General features: G+C 39.9%; 1 protein-coding gene across 3 annotated transcripts in view; it reads left to right on the forward strand.

Annotated features, from left to right (window-relative positions):
* The first annotated feature begins 11,304 nt into the window (after positions 1–11,304).
* The window catches only part of RASGRP3 (RAS guanyl releasing protein 3), a 73,125-nt gene continuing 67,237 nt past the window's right edge, over positions 11,305–17,192 (forward strand). Inside the window, exon 1 of one of the 3 annotated variants that reach the window (XM_008700244.2) lies at positions 11,305–11,564. The gene's annotated coding sequence lies outside the window, so the exon portion shown is untranslated. The remainder of the gene's footprint in view (positions 11,565–17,192) is intronic. The other 2 variants (XM_008700243.2, XM_008700241.2) reach the window with 2 other exon arrangements.

The raw sequence follows: 17,192 nt of genomic DNA on the forward strand, positions 1-17,192 counted from the left end.
GAGTCCTGCTTTTCCTAGTTTGCAAAAGGAAACAAGACTATTCTTCCATGTGATAATGTAGTTATTCTGACCATTAGAATATAAATTTAAAAAGAATTTATAGGCACTCAAACATCTATCAAAGCCCCATCATGCAGGCTGGTATTTTTCAGCTGTTTTAGCCCGCGTTCCCCTGCATTGATTTCTCACTACCCTGTGTTTATCTCCCCAAGCCAAGAAGTTCTTACTTCCTGTGGTTATATTAAAGAAACGACACCCACTCTCAGTTCTGACCTCTCCCCTCCACCTGCCCCTCAGTTTGAGAGTTTGAGCGCAGCGTACGTGAATCTACTGCTTTTCACTAACAAGAACGGCGACACAAACACAAGCCCTGGGAACAAAAACTTCCTGTTTAATTAAAACATGAAGGAAAACTGGAAATTTTCCTACCACATTTTTATGTGCTTCTAAAAGTGCTTTCTTAGTTTACCCCGTCTGACCTACAGATCAGAAAATCCGGTTGCAGTAGTATTAGCTCCTCATTACTCAATGGGTTCCTGCTCTGTCTGTGGTTGCCTTTGTGCTCTCCCAGGCAGTCGTGATGAAGAATAGCTTATCCAAAGGCTTTCTATACACAAAGGTTCTAAGGAATCCCAAGACTGCAGCCAAAAGTTTGAGCAAACACAGCGTAAGTAAATCATGGCAATGTGTAATGAAGTGTGTGATAAAGGTAATGATATTTTAGAAAAGGATATGGAAATGAGCTTAGAAGCTCAATCCTCACAGATTTATGACCTAGAGGTGGTGATGGTTGGATTAAACCGTGAGCAAGGAGTTTGGCACGAAGGACTGGAAAATAGGACTTGCAGTCAGCTAGCGGGGTTTGGATAATGTGCTAAAGTGAAGAGCGGAAGTGATTATGCAGAACATTGACATCGTTTAGAATTACAGGTTTCCCCAGCTATTCAGAAGTAGAGCATTCCTATGAAACCTTTTGTAAGCTGAAATGGTGTAAAGCAATGAAGCAATTTATTTATTTATATTAATAATTTATTATTAATTTATATGGAAAATGTTTTGAGCGTGCCCACACTCCAAAAATAACCTCTCTTAGTCTTTTCTGATATCACATCTTACTAATGGATGCACAAAATAAATCGACAAAAAGCACAGATGCTCACACAGTCCAAGCTACGGTCGCTGGATACTGAGATGCTGAGTGTAGTTCCTGGGAAAGGGGCTTGGTGGCGCCACACTCTCCGCCTGGGGTGCTGCACTCGTGGCTCTGGGGTGCGCCCTGCCTCTCTTGAGAGCTCACTGCCAAATGCTGAACACTATTTTTGCTTTTCACCCTTTTTAAATTTCTGTCGGTTAGCAAAAACGGGTGCTAATGCAGCTCTTTTATTGTAAAAGCAAAGTAGCATAACTTGAACTTTCAAAAACCAGGGGATCCCTGCATGCACAATTTTAGAGGATGGAGTTAGTAGCAAAATAATATGGCTGTTTTATAATTACAACCACGGTGTAAAAATTCCTTCCTCCATTCAGAAAGTGTACACTGAGCATCATCTTCCAGCCAAGACTGGTGGGCTCTGGTATGAACCCAGTACAGTTTAGCAGACGTGGAGAGTAGAGCCACAGTGGGAGGATGGGGAGAGGAAGGCAGGAGAGGCTCAAATTGTCACATGAGAAAAAGAGGATTTGGAGCTTCTTACGGCTCTTTTCCTATGATTCCTGCAAAGATCAAACTGTGCCCAGCTCATGCATTTAGCTATCACACATTTCGAGAAAATTTTTTAAAATATTTTCTTTGCCTTATTTCCCCTGAATCAGCTTTGTATTTTCTCCTTTGAAACAGCAATGATGCTGAAATCTGAATAGAAAGGAAATTATAAATCTGAAATTGCCCTTCTATTATTTTCTGCACGCTAAATGATTCTCAGAAAAATGCACAGTCAGCCTTAGGAAGTTTTTTTGTTTTGTTTTGTTTTTTTCCTCTAAGTGACTTCTTCAAGAACTAAGACAATTCTGAGGGGGCACCTGGGTGGCTCAGTGGGTTGAGCGGTCGGCTCTCTCTTGGTTTCAGCTCAGGCCATGATCTCAGGGTCTTGGCATCTAGCTTGCATCAGGCTCTGTGCTTGGTGGGGAAGTGTGCTTGAGAGTCTCTCTCTCCCCCTCCTCTTGCCTCTCCCCCAACGTGCACACTCTCTCTCAAATAAATAAATAAATCTAAAAAAAGAACTAAATTCTGAAAGCAGCAGTGGTATGTTAGGAGATTTAGATTCAGATTAATTTGACCACTCATCTGTGGTTTATAGGGGTAAGATCTTCAAGATTAATGCAAGTTGCTGTCAAATCAGGGTTTAGAAATAAAACTACTGGAAAAATTTATTAAGTAAATAATTATGCTAAGTAAGGTGATTTGTGTCGTGGATGCTAACTTTTCCTTCTCATGTGTACTGAATCCAGCTTCAGCTAGAAATCTAGCCTAGTCTAAGAAGTTGATTAGATGGAGGAAAAAAATCTGCCAGAAAGGTAAATTTAAATGAATTAGATTAAGTAAATGCAATGACACTAATATGCAATGTGTTTTTAAAAAAACAAATGAAATTTTACAAAAAGAAAGAAAGAAAAGAGATAAAAGAAAGAGACCAAAAGAGGAAGTCCATTTTTAAACTGGGCTGATTAGTCCAGAAATTTGGGGATTTCTCCAGAGACGCTGAAGAAGAGGGACAGGGCGCCCAGACAGGGTGTGGGAGCAGCTTCTGCCGAGGCTTCCTCTGATAGAGGCTGTCCTCCTGATTCAGTCTCCTTTTATTTTTATACAGCCCATCTCCAATTTATGAATGGCTTGTGTCAGAAGATTCACTTGTAAATCAGTAAATTACAACTGCTGTTGTAATGTCAAAAATTAGACCCCAAAGTGCAATACAGTTGACTTAACTGTTGTGCGCGAGTATGAGCAGGTTTCATTAGAAGAAGATGAGCAAGTCTATGAAAACTTCTACGGACCCTAAATCATTTGGTTGGGTGAAAACGGTAAATGTGGAAGGTTTGGAGTCAGAAAGACCTGGTTCAGTTGCATCTGTATTTCTCTCTCTCTGCTGCTTACTAGCTGTGGGCAGGCTGGTTAATCACGTTAAGGGTCATCATCAAACAATAGCATTTCCTTAGAGCATTGTTGTGAGAATTAAATGAGTATTTTGCACAGATGTTAGCTTGTTATATATCATGAATACTATATTAGTATGTTACAGTATTAATAGGTACTAATTGTTATGATATATGATAATTATAATTCCTTATATATGGCTTTCTGCATGTTTCATTTTCTCCAAGAGAGACTGTAAGCTTTGAGAGCAGAGATTTTTGTCACGGGCTTTGGTGAATCCTTAAATACAATGCACTTTGAACACAGACACTATATTTTTTCATTTGTTGACAATGGTTTGCTTTGTTCAAGGGCTATAGAGATTAAAAACTCTACTTTCTGATTTTTCACAATTTTTTCTGTTTGTCATAGGCATGGAGCTAGGACAACTCTTAGGAGAACTGATTGTATCTAGGGGTTTACTTTGACTCAAGGCGAAGAATAGGGGAAGAACAAGAGTGGGAGAGAAAATTCCCCATGATACTTAAACAAATGTTGGAGAAAGAAGGAAGTGTATGTATCTGAGAAAGGGATGACCAGGCAGAAATAACAAAGTAACGTGTGAAAGGTCCACTGAAAGGAGGGGGAGGAGGAGGTGGGGATGCAGTATGGCGTTAGTACCTTAAATTGACCAGCAGGTGGTGTGTCACCAATTTGGAGCAGGAATCTGGCACAAGGTGAATGATAGATGGGCAGCTTCACCAGGGAGCAGTTGGGAGAGGAGGTTCCTGCTCGCTGACCATGTACGCATAGGATGGAAACCATTTGGGAATTTCTACTTAAGAGTATATCTCGGGTAGGCATAAAAGCCCATCAGGGCATCTCTGAAACCAAGGTGCTCAAGCAAGACTACTTCTCTCCTCTTCCTGCCTCCTGCGAACCTGGTTGTTCCACCACTTCCAGCGACTTGCTATCCAATATTGGGTACAGAAACAGAAGGATAGAGACTTGAGACTTAGGAAGAAGTGTCTGACCTTATTAATGGATGGTGAGGCTTTGCTGCTCTGGGTCCTTTTTTCTTGATCACATTTCTTATGGCTTTTTCCTCTTTGTGTAGATGATTAAAGCACTTAGGTATGCTGGTAGGTCTCTTTATATAAAAAAGATATCATTTACAAATGAATAATTGATGCACATTTATGATAGAAATAGTAGGAAAAAAGTGATAAGCATAAAGAGGGGGGAAACACTGACCCCCACTCCCAAAAATAACTGCTGTTAAAATTTGATACACAGTTGACCCTTGAACAACATGGGTTTGAACGTACAGGTCCACTTACACATGGAATTTTTTTTAAATAAATACAGTACTATAAATATATTTTCTTTATTATTTTCTTAACATTTTCTTTTCGCTAGCTTACTTTATTATAAGAATACAGTATATAATACATGTAACATACAAAATATGCATGGATTGTTTGTTTATGTTATGGAAAAGGCTTCCAGTCAACGGAAGACTCTTAGTCGTTACGGGTTGGGGAGTGAAAAGTTATATTAGGATTTTCAGTTGTGTGGGGGGGTCAGGTCCCCTAACCCCTGTGTGGTTCAAGTGTCAACTATATAATGTTTCTGACTTTTACATATGTTCACGTGTCTTCTTACAAAAATGAGATCATACTGAATAAACTGTTTTGTAACTTGTGTTTTGCACTTAATCTCTGCTGAATATTTTTCCACGTTAATATACTTCAACAACATTATGATGATTGCATAGTGCTAAGTCTTATGAATGTATAACAATTTATTCAACTACTTTTGGTACATAGACTGTTTCTAATTTTTCACTAGTGTAAACAATGCTGTGAGAAACATTCCTGCGCATATGAAAATCCATATTATTTCCTTGGGATATATTTCTAGGACAGGAACTGATGAATTAAAGGGTCTACACATTTTAAAAAGCTTTTGCTATATATCACAGAATTATCTTTCTTGCACGTGGTACCAATTTATACTCTTGCCAGCAAAGTATAAAGGTGCCATTTTCCAAAACCTCCTGCCAACATCGGGGATTATCAATTTTTATCTTTGTCAGGTTTAGAGATAATAAATGGTATCTTGTCATTGTTTAATTTGTACTCCTTTTTAAGAAGATGGATTTTTTCCATATATATGTAAATGGTCATTCATATTTCTTTTCTTGTAAATAAAGTCTTTATTATATCTTTGCCTAGTTTTAATGATAAAGACTATATGTTAAGGCCATTAACCTTTTACCCTACAGGTTTCATTTTTTAATCTCATTCTGTTATTTGTGATTTAACTTTGTTTATGGTGGGGTTATTTTTGACATACGCAAATTTTACATTTTATTTATTTAAATATTTAAAGCATTCTTAAATGGTTTCTGCTTTTGTGATCATAATTAAAATAATTTTCATGATAAAAGCATTTAATCATGGTTAAAATAATTAAAATTAAAATAATTTTAAGATTATAAAAACAACCACATGATTTTCTTCAAGTTCATGTGTGGTCTTATTTTCACATTTAGCTCTTTTGTCCACTAGGCATTGTTTTGTGTACGGTATGAGGTAATAACTGATTTTATTTTTGTGAGATAATAATTGATTTTTATTTTATTTTTCCTAATACTTAACTATTCAACCAGTTACTAAATAATCCATTCTGTTCCCACTGGGTTTAAATATCATATTTAACAAATAAAAATTTTAAAATAGTCCTTGTTTTTATATTTCTGGCTTTCTGTTCTGCTCCATTGGTCTATCTCTCTTGGCACCAGAATCGAACTTTTAATTCTTGATGTTTTCAGCCTATTTAAGAACTAGTACCCCCCCACCCACCTTGTTGTTTTCTAAAATTTTCTTTACCATTCTCAGTTTTTTATTCTTTCACATAAACTTCAGAATTTCTTTTTTGACCTGTTTTTATTTATTTATTTATTTATTAAAAGATTTTATTTATTTATTTGACAGAGAAAGAGACAGCCAGCGAGAGAGGGAATATAAGCAGGGGAAGTGGGAGAGGAAGAAGCAGGCTCCCAGCGTAGGAGCCTGATCTGGGGCTCGATCCCAGAACGCTGGGATCACGCCCTGAGCCGAAGGCAGACGCTTAACGACTGAGCCACCAAGGTACCCCTTTTTGACCTGTTTTTAAAAATCTCTGGCATTTTAATCAAAATGTAATTATATTTATACATTAAGTAGAAGAGAACTGACATCTTGACAGTGTTGAGTCTTCCAGTCCTGGAAAATCATGGAATGCTCCATTTATTGAAATATTTCCTATTTTCACAGTAGAGTTTTAAAAATTTCTTTATATTTTTTTCACTTTTCTGTCTTCCCTAGGAGTTTTGTAATTACTGTTGCCATCTGAATGAGATTTTTTTCCATGACATTTTCTAACAGTTTTAGGCTGTTACGTGGGAAACCCAATTAATTTTATTTTGTGACTGTTTACTGACATTTCTAGTTATTTAAAGCATTTTTATTTGTGTGTGTATACCATTTTTATTTTATTTTTTAAATTATTTTTAAAATAATTTTTTATTATGTTATGTTAGTCACCATACAGTACATCCTTAGGTTTTGATGTTATGTTCCATGATTCATTGTTTGCATATAACACCCAGTGCTCCATGCAGTATGTGCCCTCCTTAATACCCATCACTGGATTATCCCAATCCCCCACCCCCATCCCCTCTGAAGTCCTCAGTTTGTTTCCTAGAGTCCGTAGTCTCTCGTGGTTAATTCCCCCTTCTGTTTACCCCCCCTTCATTCTTCCCTTCCTTGTACCGATCTCCCTGCTATCTCTTATGTTCCATAAATGAGTGAAACCATAGGATAATTGTCTTTCTCTGCTTGACTAATTTCACTTAGCATTATCTCCTCCAGTCCCGTCCATGTTGCTGCAAATGTTGTATAATCGTTCTTTCTGATGGCTGAGTAATATTCCATTGTATATATGGACCACATCTTTTTAATCCAGTCATCTGTTGAAGGACATCTCAGCTCCTTCCACGATTTAGCTATTGTGGACAATGCTGCTATGAACATTGGGGTGCTTAGGCCCTTCTCTTCACTACGTCTGTATCTTTGGGGTAAATACCCAGTAGTGCAATTGCTGGATCATAGGATAGCTCAATTTTTAACTTTTTAAGGGACCTCCACACTGTTTTCCAGAGTGGCTGTACCAACTTGTATTCCCACCAACAGTGTAAGAGGGATCCCCTTTCACCACATCCTCTCCAACATTTGTTGTTTCCTGCCTTGTCCATTTTTGCCATTCTAACTGGTGTAAGGTGGTATCAATGTGGTTTTGATTTGAATTTCCCTGATGGCTAATGATTTTGAACATTTTTTCATGTGTCTGTTAGTTAAAACATTTTAAAAGTTGAGTCTACTGAATAAACGATTATAACATATGCAAGTTGGGTAATTTTGTTTATTGCTTTCTCATAATTCTTCTTTAGTTTTTTTGGTTTTTGTTTGTTTGTTTTTTAATTCTCCTCTTGTCTGGTTGCAAGGACTCAAATGTTCAGAACAGCACTGTGTGGTGTTGAGCACCCTTTCCCTGTTTCTGATTTTAATGTTAATATGTCTACTCCTATGCCATTAGATATGACGCTTGTGTTTGGTTTGGGATAATCTTTATCATGCCAAGAAAAATTCTCCTAACTCCATTTTATTAATTTAAAAAATTGATATTGAATTTTTTCAAAAGACTTTTCAAGAGTACTCTTGTGCTAATTCAAAGGCTTTTTTTCCATCATGTCTTCATACTAATGCAGTCCTTAATATTCAGAGTTTTCTACATCTCTTGGGTAAACTATGTTTATAGGTGAGGTTAGTCTGTGGTTTCCATTATTATGCTTTATCAGTTTGTTTGTTTGTTTTTATGTCAGGGGTATTATGTTAGCTTTCTTTTACTTGTGTCCATTTGAACGTTCTATACAGCCTGGGAATGGTGTGTGGCTTGAATCTCAGGGAGACCTTGATTGTGTAAGTAATTTGGACGAAAAACTTTTTTGGAAACAATTTCTTAATAACTTTTACATTTTTCCATGATTATCGATCTGTTGTTTTTCAACTTCTTGGGTCAGTTTGCCTCTAATTAACTCTTTTGGCTCTATCTACAGTATTGGATATGTGGTATTCTCATTACTGAGATCTTCTAAGCATTCTGTGATTGCCTTTTTGATTTCTTTCCAATGAATTATTTTCTTAAAGAAGAGTCATAAAAATTTTCCAAGAGCTTGGCTCTTTTTTGACTTACACTTTTGCAATTATTTTATAGTTGTATTACAATGTGGTCATAGAATGTGGTGAAAATAATTTCTTTGGGGGGGGACATTACTTAAGATTTTTTGGTGGCCTAATATAAAATCAGTTTCTGTAAACTTATATCATTTCTGAGAGGAATAAACAGAAGATCTTTCTCTTTAATCATTCATTTATTCATTCAGCATTGTTTCTGCTGTGTGTCTCCTACAGGTGAGACATTGTATTGGGCACTGCAGGATATAAAATGAATAAGTCACAGGCTTTCTTTAAGGTTGTCAAAGTTTGGATGAGACATAGACATGTTAAGGCTTAATTATAACACAGAGTAAGAAATCCAACAGTAACAGAATGTACAAAAGAAGGATTTAAGCCCTGTCATATGTTCTGGGAGTACAAAGATGCCTAATATTCTTCCATGTTTTTTGAGAGGCTTTCAGTGCAAAAGTAAAAATAAAATTTTTCAGTGTAAAAATAAAATAAAATAAAATAAATTGAGGTCAGAGACCGACTTTTGGAAGCAAGACAACTAATCAGGAAACTATTATAGTCATTCAGTAATAAATTAAGATATATGAAAGCTGTTAGAAAACAGGAAGAACAGAGGGGATTTTTACATGTGAGAGCAGCAGGTATTAGAAGAGTCCACAGAGGAGGCTGAAGGAGAGGTAGGAATGAAATTTTACAGAAGCCAGAAGAGAACACATTAAGGAGTGCTTGGGCTGTTAGGTCAAGTGGAGCCGAGAGGTCAAGTAAGATAAAAGCAAAAACGTGTCCAATAGCATTGGTCTTTGGTGACGTGGGGAAAGCGTTTCAGTGAAGTTGGGGGAAGAGCCAGACTGTCAGCAGGCTCAACATAAACGGGATATGAAGATGATGGACACAAGAAATGTTTCTCTAGAAGCTCACCTAGAAAAGGAATGAGTAGGTTAGGGCAGTAATTAAAGGAGCAAAGGATCAAAAAAGATTGTTTTTAGGATGTAAAAATAATGTGAGTATATTTAGATAATGAGGAGGTTGAGTGGACAAGAAGGCATGATTGTTAGCCAAGGATCCTGAACAGGAGGAAGTCCCAAGGTGAGACAGAAAGCCCAGGGGTGGATGGCCTTTGGCAGGAGGAGGGCACTTCTTTTGGAGTTGAAGGAGAAGATTGGTACCTATAGGTGTTGGGGCAGAAAGGAGGGATTGCCCCATTTCTTTGCAAGGCTAGAAGATTGTCTTTGTGGAACCTTGGTGACACTCCTGGACACTGTCAGAGGGGTCCAGGATCTTGGTTTATGTTGACCGTTCACTTGACATGTATGATTTGGGGTCCATCCCTTCCTCTCTCCCAATAGAATGAGAGAAATTCTATGCTTACCTTTCCTGAGGCTGTTTTTTTTTAATTGGTCATTGAAGGGTTTCCAGAAGCCTCTGCCTCATGAACTATGCAGTATGCAATGGATCATCAGAATAATTAACACCACTAGTTGCAAATAAAGTGATTGATGGATGCCATAAGATCACAAAAGTTTCCATATATAAATCAAAATAACATTTCAAATCTTCAGTAGGCCTCCTTTTCTGTTTCTGATTAATGATTGTCACATGTGGAGAAAGGGTTATGAAGGTGACTTATCTTAGCACATTAATATCTGTAGTTTCTTTTTATTACTAACTTTGAACAAAAGGGGTATGTTTTGAAGCATGCAAAAAAATTTTCTCTTTACACTTTAGTCACTCACATGTTGGTAACAAATTAGTCCCCTGAAAGAATGGCAAGACTGAGGGGGTTTGGTCTTTTTTGTTGTTGTTATTCTGGAAAAATATCCTTCGTATGGAGGGAAACTTCTGGTTTAATTAATTCTGTAAATAATTAGGAGACAAAACCCAGATATGAAAGATTGCCCACACAAGCTCCTCTGTTGAGTAAGATCTCACTTATTAAAAATCAAGGTTGACAGTTTAACAGGCTCATTATGGTGCAGAAATCCCCTGGGGCATTTTAACCTTTTAAAATCTTTTTTGGATGTTCAGTTGGCCAAATGAGCTGACTGCCTGTCATATCTGCATTCTACCCTGCTTGGGCTCTGCTTTTAGAAAGTGGCACTCTTACTCTACCAAGAAGTCAGGTGCTATCCAAAGTCAGAACGTCCACAGGCTTTCCCTGGAGAGGGGGAAAATCAAGAATCAGCTAAGGTGAGAAGTATGAATTCAACCAGGCATGCAGATGGTCTGCCAGCTTCGTGGGCAGCACGGGAAAGAGCACGTTGGTTCCACTTCCTAGCACCAAAGGGGGCAGCAGCGCCTCTGTAAAGTGGCTTGCAAATCTTGTGAGCATTTCTGTTTCCACTCTGATTCCCTCACTGATAATCTCAACGGCTCTGCTGTGCCCCCAAAATGTTGATACGATCCAACAGATAACTGCAGTGTGCAGAAGCTCGGTCTTAAGCTACCTGAAAGTCCTTCCCATTGGCTCTCTAGACGAAGCTGCCTCTCATATTCTTCCTTAACCCCTCACCCGTTTGCCCCCCAGCATCGTGTGGCACAGCAGCCCAGCCTTTGCAACTAAACCTACCCATTCTCAGGCTGTTAGTCTACCTTCCTCAGAACAAGCTGCCCACTCTTACAGCTCTTCCCACAAACTGCAGCCTGGATGCTGAGAAGACGAAACCAAGATGGAGCAGCCCTTTGATGGCGTCCGGGGCCGCCTGGACGCGGCACGGTTTCCACCTGGACGCGGCACGGTTTCCACCTGCTGTGCTGGTCTGTGGTTCCTTCTTCTTGCTGTTCAAGAGCCCCAGTGAAAACCTGAGGAAGATGAGAGAGCATAGGACGGCCAGCTCCTCCCCCCACGCCCCTGCGCACCCCTCCCCCCGCAATCAACTTTCCACTTGCAGTGACCTGCCCAAGGGTGACTTATCAGCTGTTTGGGGTTTGCCACTAAAAGAAAACAAATTGTGGAATGCACTGCTCTGCGTGCTAATGAAATGGCTGAGCCAGCTCAGGGGTTATGAGGCTTGCGAATTAGGAGAATAATGATCTTCAGTTTCTGACCTCCTGGCACGGCCGCAGTGTTTATCAGGAGGCGCATGTGACTGGTTAAGACAGAGCCGCAGCCTGAAGGAAACAGCTGCTCGAGGCATGCTCCGGCACTTGGCAGCTGGACAGGCAGGGCGCTGATGTGAGGAGTCTGCGACAGGACCGCCCCAGTAAGTAACTGGAGAACTTTGAGAGGGGGGAGAGAGAGAGCGAGTGCGTGTGTGTGTGTTTCAAGGCACTGACAATTTTTCATTTTGATTTTGGTTTCCCTGTGGCCTTCGAGGAGGTATTTTATTTATGTTATCTGTTGTTAATAGCCATCTGTATTTTTACTGTTTTTTTTTGTTTGTTTGTTTGTTTGTTTTTTCAAATCTGTCATTTGCAGCAACGTGGTAGTGTAACTTTAAGGGTGAATGAGGCATCCTGTTCTATTCCTACCTAGGAAGCAGCAGGTCGATTTCCTGGTGTCTGGGATTTTTATGGTCTGTGGTGTTTAGGTTCAAAGCCAAGATTCAGGTTATGAAGTAGAGAGCTTATTAAAGTGAACTGATGACTGGATTTGATTGTAATCGATTTTACCATTGAAATTTGAAAAAATAAGTGTTTTGAGAAATGTGTAGGTCCGACTTGACCAGTCAAGCTTTGGAAACGATCTCATTTAATGATGTATAACAATCTGCAATATAGAAAACTAACAAAATAATATTTAGATTTAGATGAGGAAGCAGTTTTTAGATTTCAGGCATGCTTTCCAACTCATTGAAGATATATTTTATGGCTCTTTTCTTGAACAAGCGAACTCACCTTCATTACTTTAAAGCTAAAATATTTAGTCCCCCCTGGTCTTCCTTAGTTTAGATAAGGGAAAGTTAGTGTTTTTATGATGCTCAGTGTCCTTCTTCCTTGCTGATGACCTGGATTAGAAAAGTGTTGCCTGCAGCCGGTTATCAACTCTGGGGGCTGGAGAGCTGGCTTCCACGTAACAGACCTGTTCTCTCTTAGGTTCATTCGGCAGACTGGAGCTTGCTCCCAGGAGAGCAGCAGAGCAGGCACCATGCTGGAATGGGGCTGTGCTTCAGGGACTTTTGTCCTTCTGTGGTAGTACCAGCCAGAATGTTTAAGAAAGCAAGAGGGGAAAGGGAGAGGATAGAACCCGGAATCAATGAGGTAAACCTCTGGAAGTGACAGGCCTCTGAATCAGAGCTCTGGGGGAGATAACCAAACAAGTTCCTTTTTCTGGATTGCCTGGACATGAGGAGGGGAGGGGGGCAGGTTGTTTTGATTAGAGTTCTTATCAAACAGCCATTTTGCCTGAGACAAGCACAGGGTATTCCAAAGTGTGTTTGTTTCCCCAGGTGACTGATGGGTGGTCAGATATGCTCGGGTTGTCCAGTTGTCTTGCAATTTCTGCTCCTTGCCTGGAGGGAGCTCTGCTGTCCCCGCACCCCGCCACCCCTTGTAGGTGGAGGATGGACTGAAAATGACCCAGAGTGCGCTGGGCCTGCTGCGGTTCCCTCAGTTGGTCTTGAGGACCACATCAGTCAAAGGTCTGGGGTGGATGCTCTTGCAGATGCCCGTCTGAAAAAGTGGCTAGTCTGGCACTGGGAAGTTTCTCCCCTTCTTTTCCTTAAAATGTAGAAGAATCTGCAAGACCTGGAATGGTCAACAAGAAAAAAATATTTCTAACTCCTCCATTCCTTTGTATGCCATTTGTGTGAGGGCCTTGATGTAGCCTGTGGGCGTGTGGCTCGGTGACTGGTGACTTCCCTGGTTGTCTGCAGGGCTGCCCATTGGGCCACTTTTTAAGGAGTTTGCTCATGGTTTAGTTTCACTTTTACTGCAGGCATAGTGGGAAAGAACTGTCGGTGAAATTATGTCTCCAGAATAATAGAGACACCCACAATAAAATGGACTGTCTCATCAGCAGTCAGAGTATCCTTTGAAATATTGAAGTGCTGCATTTTTCAAGGCCCACGGATTGTTTTGAAAAACCTGATGATATCTTGAATATTAACAGCATAATGAATAATTATTTTACATGCCAATAGTATGTCTATAGAGTCAAAGACTTTTAGATCTGGATAGGAATTCTAGAATGTGCCATTTCCCCCATTCATTTCAAAGTTGAGAAAACTGTAACACATTTATCTGGGTCAAAGTGCTACTTAGTTGCAGAGCCAGAAAAGAGGCCTCAAGGCTTCTGCAACTACTATTATAACATTAACCCTAATAATTATAACTTACATTTGCTTTGCACTTACTCTGCCAAATGATGTGCTAAGCAAGTGTATTCATTTCCATACAATCTTCACAATACATCTATGTACTGTGTATCATTATTCCAGTTTTAGAGTTGGAGAAACTGAAGCTCAGGGACCCCCTTAGCTGCTGGGCAGTACATGACACTGACGAAAGTGGCTCGTGGATTTGACTCCTGCACACATTAAAAAAGAAATGTGGAACACATACACTAATCCCACACATTCAGACTTAAAAGCTTAATGCTTAATGAAATGCTTAACGGAATGCAAATGAGAATATTTCAGTGTAACACAGACACCAAACGTGTGTGAAGGCTCTTTCGAACGCTCCCCGACAGGAAGGGCGAGGTTTCCCCTTGTGACAGTCCAAGCCCGAGCTGTACGGGATCACTGACCTGCGGCATGTTTTTCTCGTTGAGAGTAGTTGAGGCATGGCTCTCCCATTGGGAAGAACAGCAAGTTTGAGCTTTATCGTTAGCCTGAAGCACTCCACTGTCACTGCCCTCTCTGGCCTTTTCCTCAGCTTTTCCTGTCACTCCTTTCCTTTGGAGGACAGCCACTCCACCCCGGTCCCACCCCAAATAGCTGGCTTCGTGATGATAACACTATTACCAGACCTGTTCATTGTTGTTCAACCTGGAAGGCTTGTTGTCCGAGTTGGTGGTAGTTATTCACGAATAGAAACAATGTAGTCCTTCCATCTGTTTGCTCAGGTTGTTCTGAGCCCTGAGGGGAGGTCATAGGCAGGGGGAGGAGAGGTATGCTTTTTCTCTGGGATGCTATCTGCTCCAGCCTTTGCCCAGGTACACACTTCTCCCTGCTCCTGTCACAGATCTAAAGACTGGCCGTCTTACTTGTGTGCCAGAACCTGAAGCTTCTCCAGGTCATCAGCCAGAGACCAAGCCCTTAAAGAAACGTAGTTCTTGAACCCTTCTAAAAGTTTCATTTCGTTCCTCCATGTGGTTAAATGTCAAAATTAGGGCTGGCAGTGAGAAAGAGCACTGAGTGATACATATATAGCAGAAGGGTCCTGTGCTTAATCAGGAGGAAAATTAAGTATGGAGACCAGGCACGGATGTCTTTGAGAAAGTGATCAATGTTTTTTCAAGGCTGTTTCATGGCAAGATTACACATTCTGAAGATTAAGCTACTTATAGCAAGAAAGGGGAATTTTTAATCTACTTGTTATCTACTGATGCTTCTAAAACTAAGCCCATCTCCAGAGAAGTCAGCAAAATAGTCTGCCAACCAGAACCACTGGAAATTACCTCCAGTTCTTGCTGGGAATGGCTTATTTCCATGGCGGTCAGTGCTGTCCAGTGTGTTATACAGAGACACATGAGACAGGTTCAGAATCACCGCAGAGTCTGTTAAGTTATACTCCAGAGCTGATTTAAAGCAAAATAAAGTGTTTGGTTATCTTCTTGGGAGCTTTTAGGATGAGGAAACAAAATTTGTGATGCCCTATTGGCTGGCTTTGTTTCTTTGTTTTTTCCAGATTGTGTGTTCCAAAGAGCCTGTTCCCAGAGAGTTAACTCCCTTGGGTCCCACTTCCCCTTTGTATTGTTCGCTCATTTACAATCCCTAGAGTTCTGCTACTTGCAAGTCCCATTCCCTTTGTTTGATGGATTTCAAAGTCCGGGTGTTTTTGTTTGTTTGTGTTTGTACTTGCAAATGATCACGGTAGTAGCTCTGCAGTCTGTGTACGTTTGCTGTGTTTGATCTTGAGCCCGTCTGTAGTATCAGGAAGACCAACTCCTGCATTTATACAGGAATTTTCTGGGGTAAGGCACTTTCTTGCACTTTGCCACAATCCCATGAAAGAGGGAGGACATCATTACCACTGTTTATAGTGAGGAAACTGAGAATGAGGGAAAGTGAGTGACATGGAACCAGTACCTGGTGGAGCTCAACAAAGTCCTCTGTCTTCTGACGCTGGATAACAATATCTATAGAATTGACCTCTGTGATCAAAAGTGCTGTAATTCGTATTATTTCTGATGGGCAAAAGGTAAATGGGAGGGTGATTCAGGATGTACCATCTCGTGCATGTCAGTGAGGGGATTTGTGCAGTATTTCTAAACGAATTGAGTGGTCGTTTTCCTCCCCTGCACACCCAATGTGGTGAAGTTGGAGTCCTGCTGACTATGGCACAATGTAATATTCAACTTTTAGAAGGAATCTGGGTTTTTTGTTTGTTTGTTTTAGATATAAAAAATACAGTCTGTTGTTCAGCATGCACTCCCATTATCCCACAAAACCGCCAGCAATCTTGGAAGTTCTGCCTGGTTACAGTACCCTGACTTCCATGGGAAATAGTATATTCTGACTACTAGGAACGGTGTCCACTATGACCATTTCCCTCCACAAAGTTACCTGTGAGATTCCTAGCTTGCTAGAATAATTGAAAATCTTCACTACTAGTCAGTTTTCTGTTATGATCGCCCAGGTCATTGTGTAACAGCATTAACTGTGTATTGGCAAGGTCATAAAAATGACAGTGCCGGATGCCTGATGATTCTACAATGCAGCTGCACATTTTAATGGCTATGACTTAGAGGTGGGGGTGGGGGGAAGCAAGGGGACCACTCTTTGACAATAATAGTTATCACAGTGTATCTTTCTAAAGTTGCTTTTTTTGAGTATGAATGTGAAAGGTAGCCTTCTTTGAATTTAAAAAATCCTGAAAAACGTTTAATTCATGAATTGACTCAAAGAGTATTTTTCTTAGTAACTACTGTAATAATCAGAACTTTCTGTATTTCTCAAGAGGACAAAAGGGGAAAGAAAATTTTTAAAAAAGAAGGAAAGAAAGAAAATGAAATGGTAGTTTCAAGGCTTAGTGTCCTGGGGGTGCCTGGGTGGCTCAGATGGTTAAGTGTCCGACTCTTGCTTTTAGGTTGGGTCATGATCTTAGGGTCATGGGATCAAGCCCCATGTGGGGCTCTGTGCTCAGTGCAGAGTCTGCTTGAGATTCTCTCTCCCTCTCCCTCTGCTTTCTCTCTCTCTCTCTCTGAAATAAATAAATAAAATCTTAAAAAAAAAAAAAAAAAGGGTTTAGCATCCTGGATTCCAGCCTGTAGAATAGGAAGTAATATAAGCCTTGATACCCCTATTATAAGTGGAGAATTCAACTCAATATATGAATGATTTACATACCTGCAGATACCCTAATATCTTTTAAGTTTCCAGGTGATCAAATCAGTCATTTTATTTTTATTTATTTTATTCTGACTGCTGTCCTATCTTTACACTTAGTGCTGCTTTAGGAGGACTTATCCCCACCCCACAAATATTCCAAGACCTGTGCCTAGATCCTTGTGTCATTGATTTGTTTTTGTGTTGTAAGTGTTGTAAGTGAAAGCATTCTGGGTACAATCTTTGACAGAGAACTCGTGATGGGGAAAATAACATGGAAAAAAGCTAGTCATTAGTTCCAGGGCTTCATTTTAGTCACTACCTTGCTGTTGCTTCATTGTTTGAAAAATCACAGACAAGGTCTTTGTACTGTGCTTGTGACCTTAGCAATTGATGAAT

The sequence above is a fragment of the Ursus maritimus genome, unplaced genomic scaffold (assembly GCF_017311325.1).
Source record: "Ursus maritimus isolate PB19 unplaced genomic scaffold, ASM1731132v1 scaffold_6, whole genome shotgun sequence".
Lineage (NCBI taxonomy): Eukaryota > Metazoa > Chordata > Mammalia > Carnivora > Ursidae > Ursus > Ursus maritimus.